This window comes from Phodopus roborovskii, unplaced genomic scaffold, assembly GCF_943737965.1.
Source record: "Phodopus roborovskii unplaced genomic scaffold, PHOROB, whole genome shotgun sequence".
Taxonomy (NCBI): domain Eukaryota; kingdom Metazoa; phylum Chordata; class Mammalia; order Rodentia; family Cricetidae; genus Phodopus; species Phodopus roborovskii.
In genome coordinates, this window is record NW_026126677.1 from 115239 (window position 1) to 129410 (window position 14172).

Consider the following 14172-nt stretch of genomic DNA (forward strand, 5'->3'; position numbering starts at 1 on the left):
GCATCTGTAACAGCTGGAAAACAGGAGACATGTTTTGTAATGCAAAATGCTATTGTTCCTTTGGCTTCTGCAACCCTGAAAGCACACTAACTTGTTCTTGGAACCTGAGATGACTAACCACAGGCTCTGGTTCACCCTCATCCATCTAGTGCTGTGGTATATAAGCTAGCCCCCAGACTAAAAGGAAAATAATAAAGAACCTTCTTAATATAAAGCAAGAGTCCTGTGTTCTCAACATCTACACAATCCCCAGCTTCTCGGGCTTTGACAGCAGTGCAGGCACCACACAGAGATGTGTCATTAGATAGCTACACAACTGGTTAAGCGCCAAGTCACTAGTTAGCCACACAAATAAGCCATTAGTTAGCCCACCCACACAAAGCCACTAGTTGCTACATACACTCAGTCACAAGTTAGTCACAAACCTAAGACATTAGTTAGCCATACAGGTAGGAAATGAAGTATGCAAGGTCATCCATAAACAGGCAGCAGTGGGACAGAGATTTAATCGCACCTCTGAGGAGAAAGATACATGTATCTATTAGCTCAATGCCACTCTGGCCTACTAGAGAAATAGCGATTGGAGAAAAAGGGAGACAGTTAGGGAGATATCTACAGAGAAACATAGGGAGAGGAAGAGGGAAAGCCATTAATAAGTGGAGAGAGGGAGGGATCCACCTAAAAGAGAAACTGCTAACAGAAATGTTATCCCAGCATTGAGATGGCATGCCTTTAATCCCAGCACTGTCCATGGTGAGATAGGAGGGATATGGCTGGACAGAGGGGAATATAATGTGGGAGGAGACAGGAGGGCTTGCAGTGAGGGTGTTCAGTCTGAGCAGTCATTCTGAGCTTTCATAAAGACAGCCGTCAATCGAGAAGACCTTGTGACAACAGGATCGCTCCTTTGGTCTGAACACTGGTAGAGGTAAGAACTCTAGAGGCTCACATGCTGTGCTTCTGAGATCCATCAGCTTTCACCCTCTGAGAGCTGACTCTAAATTTTATTATTAATATCTATCAGAACTTGTGCTGCAAATGTTGTTCTCTCTAGGGAAGTGTGACTTTTTTTGAAGTCAGTATAGGCAAGTTTTCAACATATTAAAAATATGTTATTTTGATTTTCAAAACTATCAATTATTGGTATATTTTTAATATCTGATTTAAGTGCATTATTGCTTTTATCTGTGATTGTTTATGCTGTCCAATATTTCTAGGTTTTACGTGTTTCATTTCCTTTCCCTCATGTGATGATGATTATTTATTTCTGTGTAGAAATTTCTCCTGTAGTTTAGGCTTGCCTCATTAATGTAATTGATAATTGCACTAAACTTTTTTTTATTATTTTGGCAGAAAATTTTTTCTACAGATACTCAACCATTTATAGAATGTAACAAATAAGGATGATAAATATTGTATTCTCAAAGTAAGCTGCTTCTCTTTTTTAGAGAAATCTTGATCAAATATCAGTTCCCTTTAAGTTGGTTGCACTTTTTTGTTGGGGGGAATATATGACAAGGGCAGGCAATAATTTTAGTCAATAGAAATGTAACATCTCAAGGGCAACAATTGAGGGAAATGTCAGGTAACAGTGCCTTAGAGCCTAACGTATTTTGAGGATATATATATATATATATATATATATATATATATATATATATATTAACATGTTGATCCCAGTTCCCTCACACTGACACTCCTCCCCCCTCACTTGTACCCTGACCTCCCTCCCCTCCCATCCCACAATATACATTCCACAGGTAGGGCTATGCTATCCAGGTGGGGTCATGTAGATCTGTCAAGTAATTTGAAGTAGGGACTAGGACTTCTCTCACTAGGTTAAAGCCATATCGCTTCATGTGGGATGTGTCTGCAAGGTCATTTTGTGCACCATGAATACATCCCGGGCCCACTCTATCAGGTCCCTTAGACTACTCAGTCCTTCTAGCTGAGATCCATATTTAGTGGGTTCTGAGTCAGTCCCATGCTGTATTCCCAGCTATAAATCTGGGGGGGGGGGCAATTAGCTCCTCCTAGTTCAGGTCAGCTGTCTCTAGGTGTTTGTGCAATCTGCTCTTGTTGTCACTCTCTGCATCTGGATTCTAGTATGACTCACTGTTTAGTTATGGGTGTTTTATTCTGTTTCAAACAGGGACTAGATCAGGACTCCATGATGGTGGATAAGTCAGTTGTTGATCGCACTATTAGGGAAGGACATTTATGGTAGCCTTTTCAAGGTTGCTCTAATTATTAGTTGGAATCAGTCTTGTAGGTCTCTAGAACTTTATTTTGGTTCAGTTTTCTCTTCAAACCAATAATGGCTGCCTCTTTTATGTTCCCTTTGTCTCTCTGTCTCACTGCGTCGTCTCTCTCTCTCTCTCTCTTCTGTCTTTATTCCTATGCAGACTGAATCTTCCTAGTCACACATGCTTTCCTCTCTTCCCTTTCACTTTCTCCTATTTCTTTCTCCATTCACTGCCCCCCCATTTCCCATGTGCTCTGGGGATCTTCTCCTTTCCCCCATGTGTGAGGGACCTTATAGGAATCTCTGTAGTCTTCTACACACCGTCATCCAACTGTTCCAGCACCATTTGTTGAATATGCTGTCCTCGCCCCCATTGTATAATTTTAGCTGTTTTGTCGAAAATCAGATGTTCATAGGTGTGTGGGTTAATATCGGGATTTTCATTTTGATTCCATTGTTCTACCTGTCTATTTTTTTTTGCCAATACCAGGCTGTTTTCAGAACTATAGCTCTGTAGTAGAGCTTAAAGTCAGGAATGATGATGCCTCCTGAAGTTCTTTTATTTAAAGGGTGGTTTTGGCTATCCTGGGTCTTTTGTTTTTCCATATAAAGTTGATTATTATCCTTTCAAGGTCAGTGAAGAATTGAGTGGGATTTTAATGGTGATTGCATTGAATCTGTAGATTGCTTGAGGGGCATCTAGGTTGTTTTCAGGTTCTTGCTACAAACATAGTTGAACAGATCTTTTTGTTGTATGGATGTTGTTCATTTAGATATATGCCAAAGAGTGGGATTGCCAGATCCAGTAATTGACTGATTTTGATTTTGCTGAGCAACCACCATAATTATCTCTAAAATGGTTGTACAAATTTGAAATCCCAACAGCTTTTGAGGAGGGTTCCCCTTTCTCCACATCCTCTCCATCATAAGTTGTCATTGGTGTTAATTATTTTAGCAATTCTACCAAGAATAAGACATTATCTAAGAGTTGTTTTTATTTGCATTTCCCTGATAGCTAAGGATGATGAGCACTGTCTTAAGTGTCTTTCAGCCTTTTCTATTTCCTCTATTGAGAATTCTTTATTCAGTTCTATACCCCATTTTTTTTTTTTTTTTTTTTAAATAAGGCGATTTGGTGTTTTGGTGACTAACTTCGTGTTTTCTCTGTATATGTTTGAGATCATCCCTCTGTCAGATATAGGGTAATAGAAGACCATTTCCCAGTCTGTGGGCTGCTGTGTGGTCTCATCAACTGTGTCCTTTGCCTTACATAAGCTTCTCAGTCTTTCTGCAGTCTTATATACACACCAACAGCCAGTTATGCCACCAACATTTGTTAAAGATGAGTTCCTCCTCCCATTGTATAGTTTTAGCTGTTTTGTTTTGTTAAAACTCAGATGATCATAGGTGGGTGGGTTATTATCAGGGTTTTTGATTTAATTCTTTTTGTCTACCTATGTGTCAATACAAAGCTGTTTTCAGAACTATAGTTCTATAGTACAGTATGAAGTTGAGGATGGTGATGCATCATGAATTTTTTTTTTTATTGTACTTGTTTCTTTTGGCTATTCTCAGTCTTTTGTTTTTCCATTCAATACAGGTTATTATACTTTCAAGGTAAGTGGAGAATTGTGATGGGATTTTGATGGGGATTGCAATGAATTTTTAGATTTCTTTTGGCAAGATTTCTATCTTTACTATATTTATCCTACCTATCCATGAGCATGGTAGATCTTTCTGTTTTATGGTATCTTCTTTAATTTACATCTTTAAAGACCCAATGTTCTTGCTATATAAATCTTTCACATGTTTGGTAAGCATTAAAGATAATTTATGTTGTTTGTGGCTATTGTAATGGGTAATATTTCTCTGATTTCTTTCTGAGCTCCTTTGTCATCTGTATATTGTAGGGCTACTGATTTTTTTTTTTTTTGACCTTCTCTTGTATCCTGCTATTTTGCTGAATGTTTATGTCAGCTGTAGCAGTTCCCTGGTAGAGCTTTTTGTGTCCTTTATGTAAACTGTCATATCATGTGCAAATAGTGATAGTTTGACTTTTCAATTTACATCCTGTTGATCTCCTGTTGTTGTTTGACTCCTTTTGCAAGAACTTCAAGTACATTATTGAAGAGCTATGTACAGAGAACAGACTCATCTTGTTCCTGAATTTAGAGGAATCACCTTAAGTTTCTCTGCATTCTGTTTGATGTTGGCTGTTGGTTTACTTGTTTATTCCTGTCTCTCCAAGACCTTTATCATGAAATGGGGTTGAATTTTGTCAAAGGCTTTTTCAGCATCCAGTAAGATGATCATGTGGTTTTTCTCTTTCAGTTTGTTTATGTGGTTGATCACATTGATAGATTTTCAAATGATAATGTAGAGAGCTATAAAGTGCCATGCCTTAAAAATGGCGCTGGCTTCCCCCTTCCACCTTCCAGATGGTGAGCGCTCTCTGTCATAAACAAGTCCTTATTTGGCTAAGCCTGTTCAGCTTGCCTGCTTCCCTATAAGAGCAGCCTATCTGCAGGGTCCACATTGCTCACTAGAGTTGTTTAGCGCAAGGGAATTTAACTCTGTTTCCCCGGAGTTAGAAGAAGCATGTTCAAGGATCATGATTAAACTACTAGAAGAAGATCTCCCCTGAGTTACCTCTTCCTTGTTGATTGAGGTTGGGCGTGACAGGATAAGCCATCCCTGCAATGCAGGGATGAAGCCTCCTTTGTCATTGTTGATGATTTCCCTGATGTGTGCCTGGATTTGATTTGCTAGTATTTTATTGAGGAGTTTTTCATTTGTGTTCATGAGGGATATTAGTCTGTAGTTCTCTTCCTTATTTGTATCTTTTTGTGTCTTGGGTACCTAGGTACTTGTGGCCTCATAGAGTTTGGTAATGAGCCTTCTGTTCCTATTGTGTGGAACTATTGAGGAATATTGGTATTCGCTCTTTGGATTTCTGGTAGAAGTCTGCACTGCAGCCATCTTGCCCAGGGCTTTTTTTGGTTGGGAGGGTTTTGATGACTGCCTCAATTGTGTTAGACTCTATTGGTCTATTATCCAGAGGTTCCTCTCTCCCACAGCAGTGGGGCCTGGCTGGGCCCCCAGGCCCTGCACCACATTGCACTACAGGGACAGCCCAAGAGAAGGGACAATGTGCCTTCTATCCAATCCACCAAAACCCACACAAACTTGGAGAGAGAGAATTTGAGAGCATGTGTGGGAGGAGCAGAGAGAGCTTGACGATTGCACTGAGCATGCCCTGTTCAAGGAGCCAGAAGTGGAGATCAGGTCATGCATAGTGTGCTCATTTTTGTTTGGGGTGGGGGGCTGTGCGTGGGGGAAGGGGTGGCAGCGAGGCAGGCAGGGATAGTGTGCATGGGCTAATGTGTTTGTAGGGTTTTCTAAACTGAGTGTCAAAGTTCACTATTAATGGCGAAAGGCTATATTAACGAGAGGTGAGGGGTGTGTTGCACATGACATGAGCCAGTCGGTAGCTCCAGGAGGGCATGGAGGGGGCTTTTAGAGACAAATCAGGTGAAAGGGGAAGTGGATGGAAAGGAAGCTGGAGGGGTGGTGTGGAGGGATTGAAAGCATGCTGTGCACATGCTAGCTAGGGATAGCCACATCAGAGTCTCAAGGATGACAGTGTCTCTGCCCCTTGAGTTAATGATATCAAGGTGGCGAGACATGGGGAGGCCCCCTGGAACCCCGGGCCCTACACCACAGTGCACTACAGGGACAGCCCAAGCAAAGGGACAATGTACCTTCTTACTAATCAACCAAAACCCATACAACCAAGAGAGAGAGTATTTGAGAGCACCTGGGGAAGAGCAGAGTGAGCTTGAGTCTTGAACTGAGCATGCTCTGTTCTAGGATACCAGGTGGGCCTGAAGCACTGCACCATCCACCACAAACAGAGCAGTATGTGCCCAAATGAAGTAGAGCTGTGCATGAAGTGAAGGTGAGGGCAGCCAGGCCCAAGGGAGGGGACTGCAGAAGGCCTGTTTGCTGGGCTGTGGTGGTGGCCTGGTGTGGTGAACTCGCCTAAGCCATGGCTCAACAGACAGTGGCAGTGGCGGTAGAGCTGGGATGAGTCATCAGTGCTGTGCTGAAAAGATGGCAGGGCTGTGAGTGGGCTGGGGCTGTGAGTGGCCTGCACTAGTGCTGGTGATTCTGAGTTTGCAACCTAGGAATGAGTGGTGCAGCCACTGCTTGCTGGGCCTGTTTTCTGCCCACTCATAACACCTTGGGCTAACACATTTCCTCCTGGGTCTCCCTTTTTTGGTAGGGGCCTCCTTCCTCCTGCTTGAGGCACAGAATGGACCCCATATCTAGCATTGCAAGATTACAGCAGACACACCCACCACTGCCTAAGCTCCTGGCACTAGACTCCTGCATGGTAGTCCTTGTCATACCACTGCCTCTGTGAAGGTGCTGCAATGGAGTAAGGGCCCATGGCTGGAGATACGGGTGCTCCTGGAACTTATCTGGTCCATACCGTTGCTTACAGCTCCATCCAGTGGTGCCTCTGTGGCCAGATATGCTGCTCAAGCCCAGGCCACCAGGAGAGCTGCAGGGCTAAACCAAATGCCATTCCAGGCCAGATCATAGAATCTGTGGCTACCTTGGTTGAACTCCAAAGCTGATTGCTCACTAGTTTCCTCTCTCTTTGGTCTGCTCGACTAAGGGACAGAGGAGGGGCACTGAGGCCCCATGTGTGGGAGGATGCTTTAGCTTCACACACTTGATGGATTTTGGTTGCTGCTTTGGCCAGTGGTTCTGCTCAGATTTCTCCTAATAGTTGTAAACTCACCATTGTTCCCTGGCTGCTTAGAAAATTGCATCTGGAATTTCTTTTCAACTGAGAGCCATTTGTGTCCAAGTGTTTGCAATGAACCCCATGAATGCTACTGCTCTCTACATTTCCACCAATCGCCTAGTGTTTAACCATGACCCTGGAGACCCCAAGTCATTTCAAGAGATTATCAGGATCCTGCCTTACTTGCGACAGTCTCTCTCTTGCTGTGTTTGTGGACATTTGCTACAAGATCCTATTGCACCCACCAAATCCACCTGTCAACAATATGTCTGCAAAATATGTAAAGGCAAGAAAATGATAATGAAAACTTCATGTAGCTAGTGCATAGACTATGAGCACTTTGAGGGAAACAAGCAGTTAAGCATCCTGGTAAACTGCTACAAGAAACTATGTGAATATATAACCCAGACAAGACTGGCACAGGACATAAGACAAACAGTTGATTGTTCTTTTGATACTTTAGCTTTACTCAATGAAGGATCGTTGTTTTATGAGGACATAGAGAAACCTTCAGACTCATCCTTCACTCTGTGTTTGACACAGTCCCCTTTACCTTCAACCTCAGAACCCATAGCAGATCCCCATGCTAATTTATCTCCAAAGTCTGAAAGTGCCCTCAGCATTGCTATTGGCAGTTCTGTTGTCAATGGTTTGCCTACTTACAAAGGGCTTCAATAGATAGATTTGGTATAAATATCCCCGAACCCGAACATCCAAATATGATCGACATGTGTAATACTGTTGATATAAAAACTGAGGATCTGTATGAGAGCCTGTCACCTGTCTGTGACACGGTAGCCACTGATTTGTTCTCCACAAGTATTGATATCTGGAGTTTCTGTAAAGAGCCAAAACCTGGTGACTCTCTTTTGCTGAGTGATGAGAAAGTAATCCGCAGTTTAGAAACTTTCAAATACAGAGGTTCGATGTCCTAATTTGCATCCAAATTTGGAATCCACTGTATCCAGTGAACCTTTTTTGCAGCTTTCTTCCAAATCTCTTAGCCATAATATTTCTATGTCTACCAGCCCTATACCCCATGTGTTATCATGTACAGCAGCAACTTCAAAGGTAGCAAAGTTGAATCGAAAAAGAACCAGATATGAAAGATACAGTGAAAAAGTTCAGCCACTTCCAATTTCTACCATAATCAGAGGCACAACCCTTGGGGCATCTGCTCCTGAGACAGTGAAGCATGAAAGGAAAATCTTCCTTTAACCTATAGCTACTGTTTCCAATTGAGGTACAACACCCAAGACCACCAAAACTGTACTTTTATCTACTAAAAGCATGAAAAATTGTCATGAACATGGATCCAAGAAATCCCACTCTAAATCCAAGCCAGGTATTCTTTAAAAAGACTAGGCAGGAAAGGCAAAGATTCTTAGTCATCATGTTATTCCAGGAAGTCCTACCAAGTCTGTGTGCAAAAAGCCCCAGGGAAAGAAAGGATGTAAATGTGGGCATGCTATGCAAAATCCAGGTAATCTTACATGCAGCAGCCAGTACTGACATTGTCACTCTAGCCAGAAAGACTGCATTCATTGCAGATGCTGAAGGCTGCCAGAACTCCTACCCAGCCAATGGGGAGAAGAAGCTGGAGGCATTTGCTGTGCCAGTGTAGGCCTTGGAGCAGAGCAGACTCACATTGGGTGTTAATGTGACCAGCAATGCTGTGTGCAACACAAGTACCAGTACCAGTGTTATCAATGTCACAGGGTCCCCAGTAATGACATCTTTAGCTGCCAGTACAAATGATAACAAAAGTTTGAATGAAGCTATGGATATGAGATTTGAATGTTAACTCAATGGGTCTTGAAGCCTACCCTTGGTAGGAAATAGCTACAGTTTTATGGCAGCTATTCTGTTTGTTTAACTTGCTGGAATTCCTGCATATAGATCACTTGTATCATGTGTTTTTATTGCTAAGTTATATGTGTTAGTGTCGTGGAAACAGTGTGCAGATAATGGAGGAGTACCCTACAATTATATGTTCTTAGTTCTTACAGAACCTGAGAGTTTGAGAATAAATGCTGATGCAAGATGCAACTTATTTATACAAAATGAACTTTGGCAAGGAAAATAACCTCATTGTTTTTGATCATGCTTTGTGCATAATCAAAGTTGATGGTTAAATGTAAGGAAGTAGCATCAAGTAAGTTCATGAGGATTGTGCTTTTTTTTTTTTTTTTTTTTTTTTTTTTAATAGTGATTAGTTTATCAGGCACAGCCTTCTGATTTCTGATGCCACAGAGAACTTTCTTCTGTTGAAAATTTGATGTGTTCAGCTCAATTTTTGCACTGACATAATACCTATTATGATCATGAAAATTGGCTACTGGCGTGTATGAAGCAGTTCTTAAATCAGCAGCATCAGCAGTATTATGAAAGAAAATTTCCCACTCATTAGGATGTCTTAAGAAATCTGTCTTTTACCTATATAATAAGAATTTTGTGACTCTAAAGAAAGAAATTAAAGAAGATACCAGAAAATGGAAAGACCTCCCATGTTCTTGGTTAGGTAGGATAAACATAGTAAAAATGGCAATCTTACCAAAAGCAATCTACAGATTCAATGCAATCCCCATTAAAATCCCACCACAATTCTTCACCGACCTTGAAAGGATAATAATCAACTTTATATGGAAAAACAAAAGACCCAGGATAGCCAAAACAACCCTATACAATAAAAGAACTTCAGGAGGCATCACCATTCCTTACTTTAAGCTTTACTACAGAGCTATAGTTCTGAAAACAGCCTGGTATTGGCATAAAAATAGACAGGAAGACCAATGGAATGGAATTGAAAATCCTGATTTAACCCACGCACCTATGAACACCTGATTTTCGACAAAACAGCTAAAATTATACAACGGGGCATGGACAGTATCTTCAACAAATGGTGCTGGCACAAAAGGATGAGGGTGTGTAGAAGACTGCAGATAGACCCATGTCTGTCACCATGCACAAAACTCAAGTCCAAATGGATCAAAGACCTCAACATCAATCCAGCCACATTGAACCTCTTAGAAGAGAATGTAGGAGGTACCCTTGAACAAATTGGTATAGGAGACCGCTTCTTGAATATAACTCCAGGGGCACAGACACTGAAAGAAACAGTTAATAAATGGGACCTCTTCAAACTTAGAAGCTTCTGTAAGGCAAAGGACACAGTCGACAAGACCAAATGGCAGCCCACAGACTGGGAAAAGATTTTCACCAATGCTATATCCGACAAAGGGCTGATCTCCAAAATATTCAAAGAACTCAAGAAGCTAGCCAACAAAACAACAAATAACCCTATTAAAAAATGGGGTGCAGAACTGAAGAAAGAATTCTCAATAGAGGAATTCAAAAAGGCTGAAAGACACTTAAGAAAATGCTCCACATCCTTAGCTATCAGGGAAATGCAAATCAAAACAACCTTGAGATACCATCTTACCCCTGCCAGAATGGCTAAAATTAGAAACACCAATGATGACTCATGTTGGAGAGGATGTGGAGAAAGGGGAACATTCCTCAACTGCTGGTGGGAGTGCAAACTCATAAAGCCATTTTGGAGATCAGTATGGCGGTTCCTCAGGAAAATGGGAATTAGTTTACCACAGGACCCAGCAATCCCCCTCTTAGGCATATACCCAAAGGATTCACATCCATGCAACAAGGACATCTGTTCAACTATGTTCATAGCAGCACTATGTGTAATAGCAAGAACCTGGAAGCAACCTAGATGCCCCTTAATTGAACAATGGTTAAAGAAGATGTGGCACATCTACACAATGGAATACTACTCTGCAGAAAAAAATAATGGTATCTTGAAATGTGCAGGCAAGTGGATGGCACTTGAAGAAACTATCCTGAATGAGGTAACCCAGTCACAAAAAGAGGAACACAGTATGTACTCACTCATATATGGATTTTAGACCTACATCAAAGGATCACCAGCCTATAATTCACATCACCAGATGAACTAGGATACAAGGTGTATTCTAAGAGATTCATATAAAGTCCCTCACAGAACTGGGAAGGGACAAGTCCCCCAGAGCTCAGGTGAAGTGGGGGGAAGACAGCGAATGGAGAGAGAAGTAGGAGAAAATGAGGGGGGGAGGAAAGGAAAACATGTGCGACCAGGAATATTGAGCCTGGTTAGGAATAGAAGATAGGAAAAAGAGAGAGACAGACAGATACAGAGAGAGAGAACATGAAAGAGGGAGCCAATATTGGTTTGAAGATAAAATTGAACACAAAGAAAGGTCGAGAGAACCATAAGACTGCTCCCAACTAACAAGTTGAGTTTACGTGGAAAGGTTATCATAAATGCCTTTCCCAGAGAGTGAGATCAACAACTAACTTATCCAGGGAGCCCTCAACTAATGCCTGTTGAAAACAGGATCAAGCACCCATACATAAACACTGAGTCGAACTAGAACCCAGATGTAGATGGAGAGCACAAGACCTTCCGGCAGAAACACATACTGACAGCTTACCTGAACAAGGAGGAGCTAACGGCCACTAGACTGATAGCTGCGAAGCCAGCATGGGACTGACTCAGAACCCCCTGAATATGGGTCTCAGTCAGATGACTGAGCAGTCAAAGAGACCTCAGACAGTGCAGCCAGGATGTATCCCTGGTGCACAAAGGACTTTGCGAACATATCCCCCATGGAGGGATAACTGCCTTAATCTAGAGACAGGAGAGAAGCCCTAGTCCCTACTTCACATGACCTGTCAGATCTACATGACCCCAACTGGATGGCATTCCCCTACATATGGAATTGGGGTGGGGGGCAGGGAGGAGAGGGTGTTTAGTGTGTATGTGAGAGGGCAGAGAAGGTAAAAGGGAGGGAAGGAAGGAGGAAGGGAGGGAAGGGTGAAGGGAGGGAGGGAGAGAGAGGCAACTGGGATCGACATGTAAAATAATAAATTATATTAAAAAATGCTTTGACTCCAAAATTTTAGTTGAAGAACATGTTACTGGGGAAAAGCATTTCTATTTTTGTTTACATAGAAAATGAAAAGATGTGGATTCCTACCAGACTAATGTAGTTTGATCACGCCAGACTGTCTGAAACAGAATACAAGGGGATCCTACATTCAGCACAGCTGGACAAAGTAGCCCTACAGACCACAGCCAGGACTTCTGAATCTTCTTCGAATCCCCCATGACAGCGCCTCTTACCAGCAGGAAGTAGTTTGGAAAGAACGACATCCACATTCCCAAATATTGTGTTTAAATGTTTGTTTTCATTTAATTGGACTTTGTTATATAAAATAAAATGAAATAAAAATTAAAAAAAAAAAAGAAACCAAGGTAAGGATGGGCATTCATAACTAAAAAAAGACTAAAGTGATGTATAATGCCTAACATGTTCAAAAAATTATTTACAGGATATAGGTTTCCTCTTCCATGATTTCTTCCCTATTACCTGATATCAACATGATAAAACGGGATTTAAAATACATACAGGTTTAGAAATGTGGATGAACAAAATTATGGCAAATTCATTGCCATAACCTATGTCAGTTTTCTGATAACATAGTTCCTCATACAGGAATACTCAAGGGTATAACCTTCTTGTGAAAAACAATGAACAATCACCAACTCACACAATGACATCACATAATTAAAATTAAATCAAATCTCCAAACAGATTTCCATATTTGAATATTTTTCTCTAATCAGTACTCAATCCTGTAACCATTGTGTTGAGGGTCTTAAAGTTTTCAAAGTTTTCCTGCAGCATTAATTATTCCATGTAAAAGAAAGTAAGCATGAAGGATTGGGATTAGAGATAGCAATCCATCTGAAAGATCTACCATACTCTACCACGTTGATTACATATATAGGGTTTCTCTCCAGTATGTGTTCTTATATGTCTTTTAAGATGACCATTACTTGCAAATGCCCTACCACATTGATTACATACATAGGGTTTCTCTCCAGTATATGTTCTATGATGAGACTGGAGATTCCTAGCACGTGAAAACGCTCTACCACATTGATTACATACATAGGGTTTCTCTCCAGTATGTGTTCTATGATGAGATTGTAGCGTACTAACTTGTGAAAATGCCCTACCACATTGGTTACACACATAGGGTTTCTCTCCAATATGTGTTCTTTTATGACATACTATATAACTGTATTGTGAAAAACATTTGCCACATAGATTATAGTCTTGTGTTTTCCCTCCAGTATATGTTCTAATATGTCTTTTAAGCATAGTATATCTTGCAAATGTTTTACCACATTGACTACATTCATAGGTTTTTTTTTTTTTTTTTTTTACCATGTGTGCTCTGTCACTGAGAAGAAGGAAATTGTGACATGCAAAGACTTCACCACACTCTGGACTTCTATATGGTTTCTCTCCAGTATGAATTTTTTCAAGCCATTGAAGATGCCTGTAACCCACAAAGTTTTTCACACATTCATTGTGTATATTCATAGGATTCACTCCCTTATGGCTTCTTTGATTCCTGCAAAGATAATTAGCATATGTAAAACTTTCTCACATGCATGAAACTAAAGAAACTTTCTACATGTATAAAATAAAGTTGTAATTTGGCCTAATTGTAAACAAGAATCAGATCTTGAGTTATACATTCATAATGCTTCTTTAATGTGGTATTGTTTTGTTTTCATTGAAGATACCTGTGGATTCAGAGTAAGAGCTTTACTTCATGGCCCTCAATTATTGCATCTATTTACATAAAATCTCCCACATAATTGAAAAAATTGAAATGACTCAGAGATTTGCCATATTTATACTATTTATCATTTTTTAATTCATAGAAATCATACTACATTGGCTAAATATACCAGTACAAATGTAAGAATTCACATATTACAACGGTCATATGGGTTTACTACAGTGTAAATTGATGGTATCTTTCAGATGACTTAGGAATACTGATAAATTTGAAAGTTGTTTCACACTCAACACATATCCTCAAAGTGGGGACTACTAAATATCTTTCATTTCTTCTTGCTGTCATAAGAGAGGTACGTTGTGTCTTTCTACATTCTAAATTCACTTGGCTTGTATTTAGAATAAACTAAATAACTTTTTTTCCCTACATTTTCTAATACAGAATGTCTCTGTGTAAA

The 14172-nt window shown here is 40.6% G+C and overlaps 1 pseudogene; it reads left to right on the forward strand.

Moving 5' to 3' along the window:
- Positions 1-7133: 7133 nt before the first annotated feature.
- On the forward strand, positions 7134-8865 carry LOC127214155 (E3 ubiquitin-protein ligase MSL2-like; annotated as a pseudogene).
- The last annotated feature ends 5307 nt before the right edge of the window (positions 8866-14172 follow it).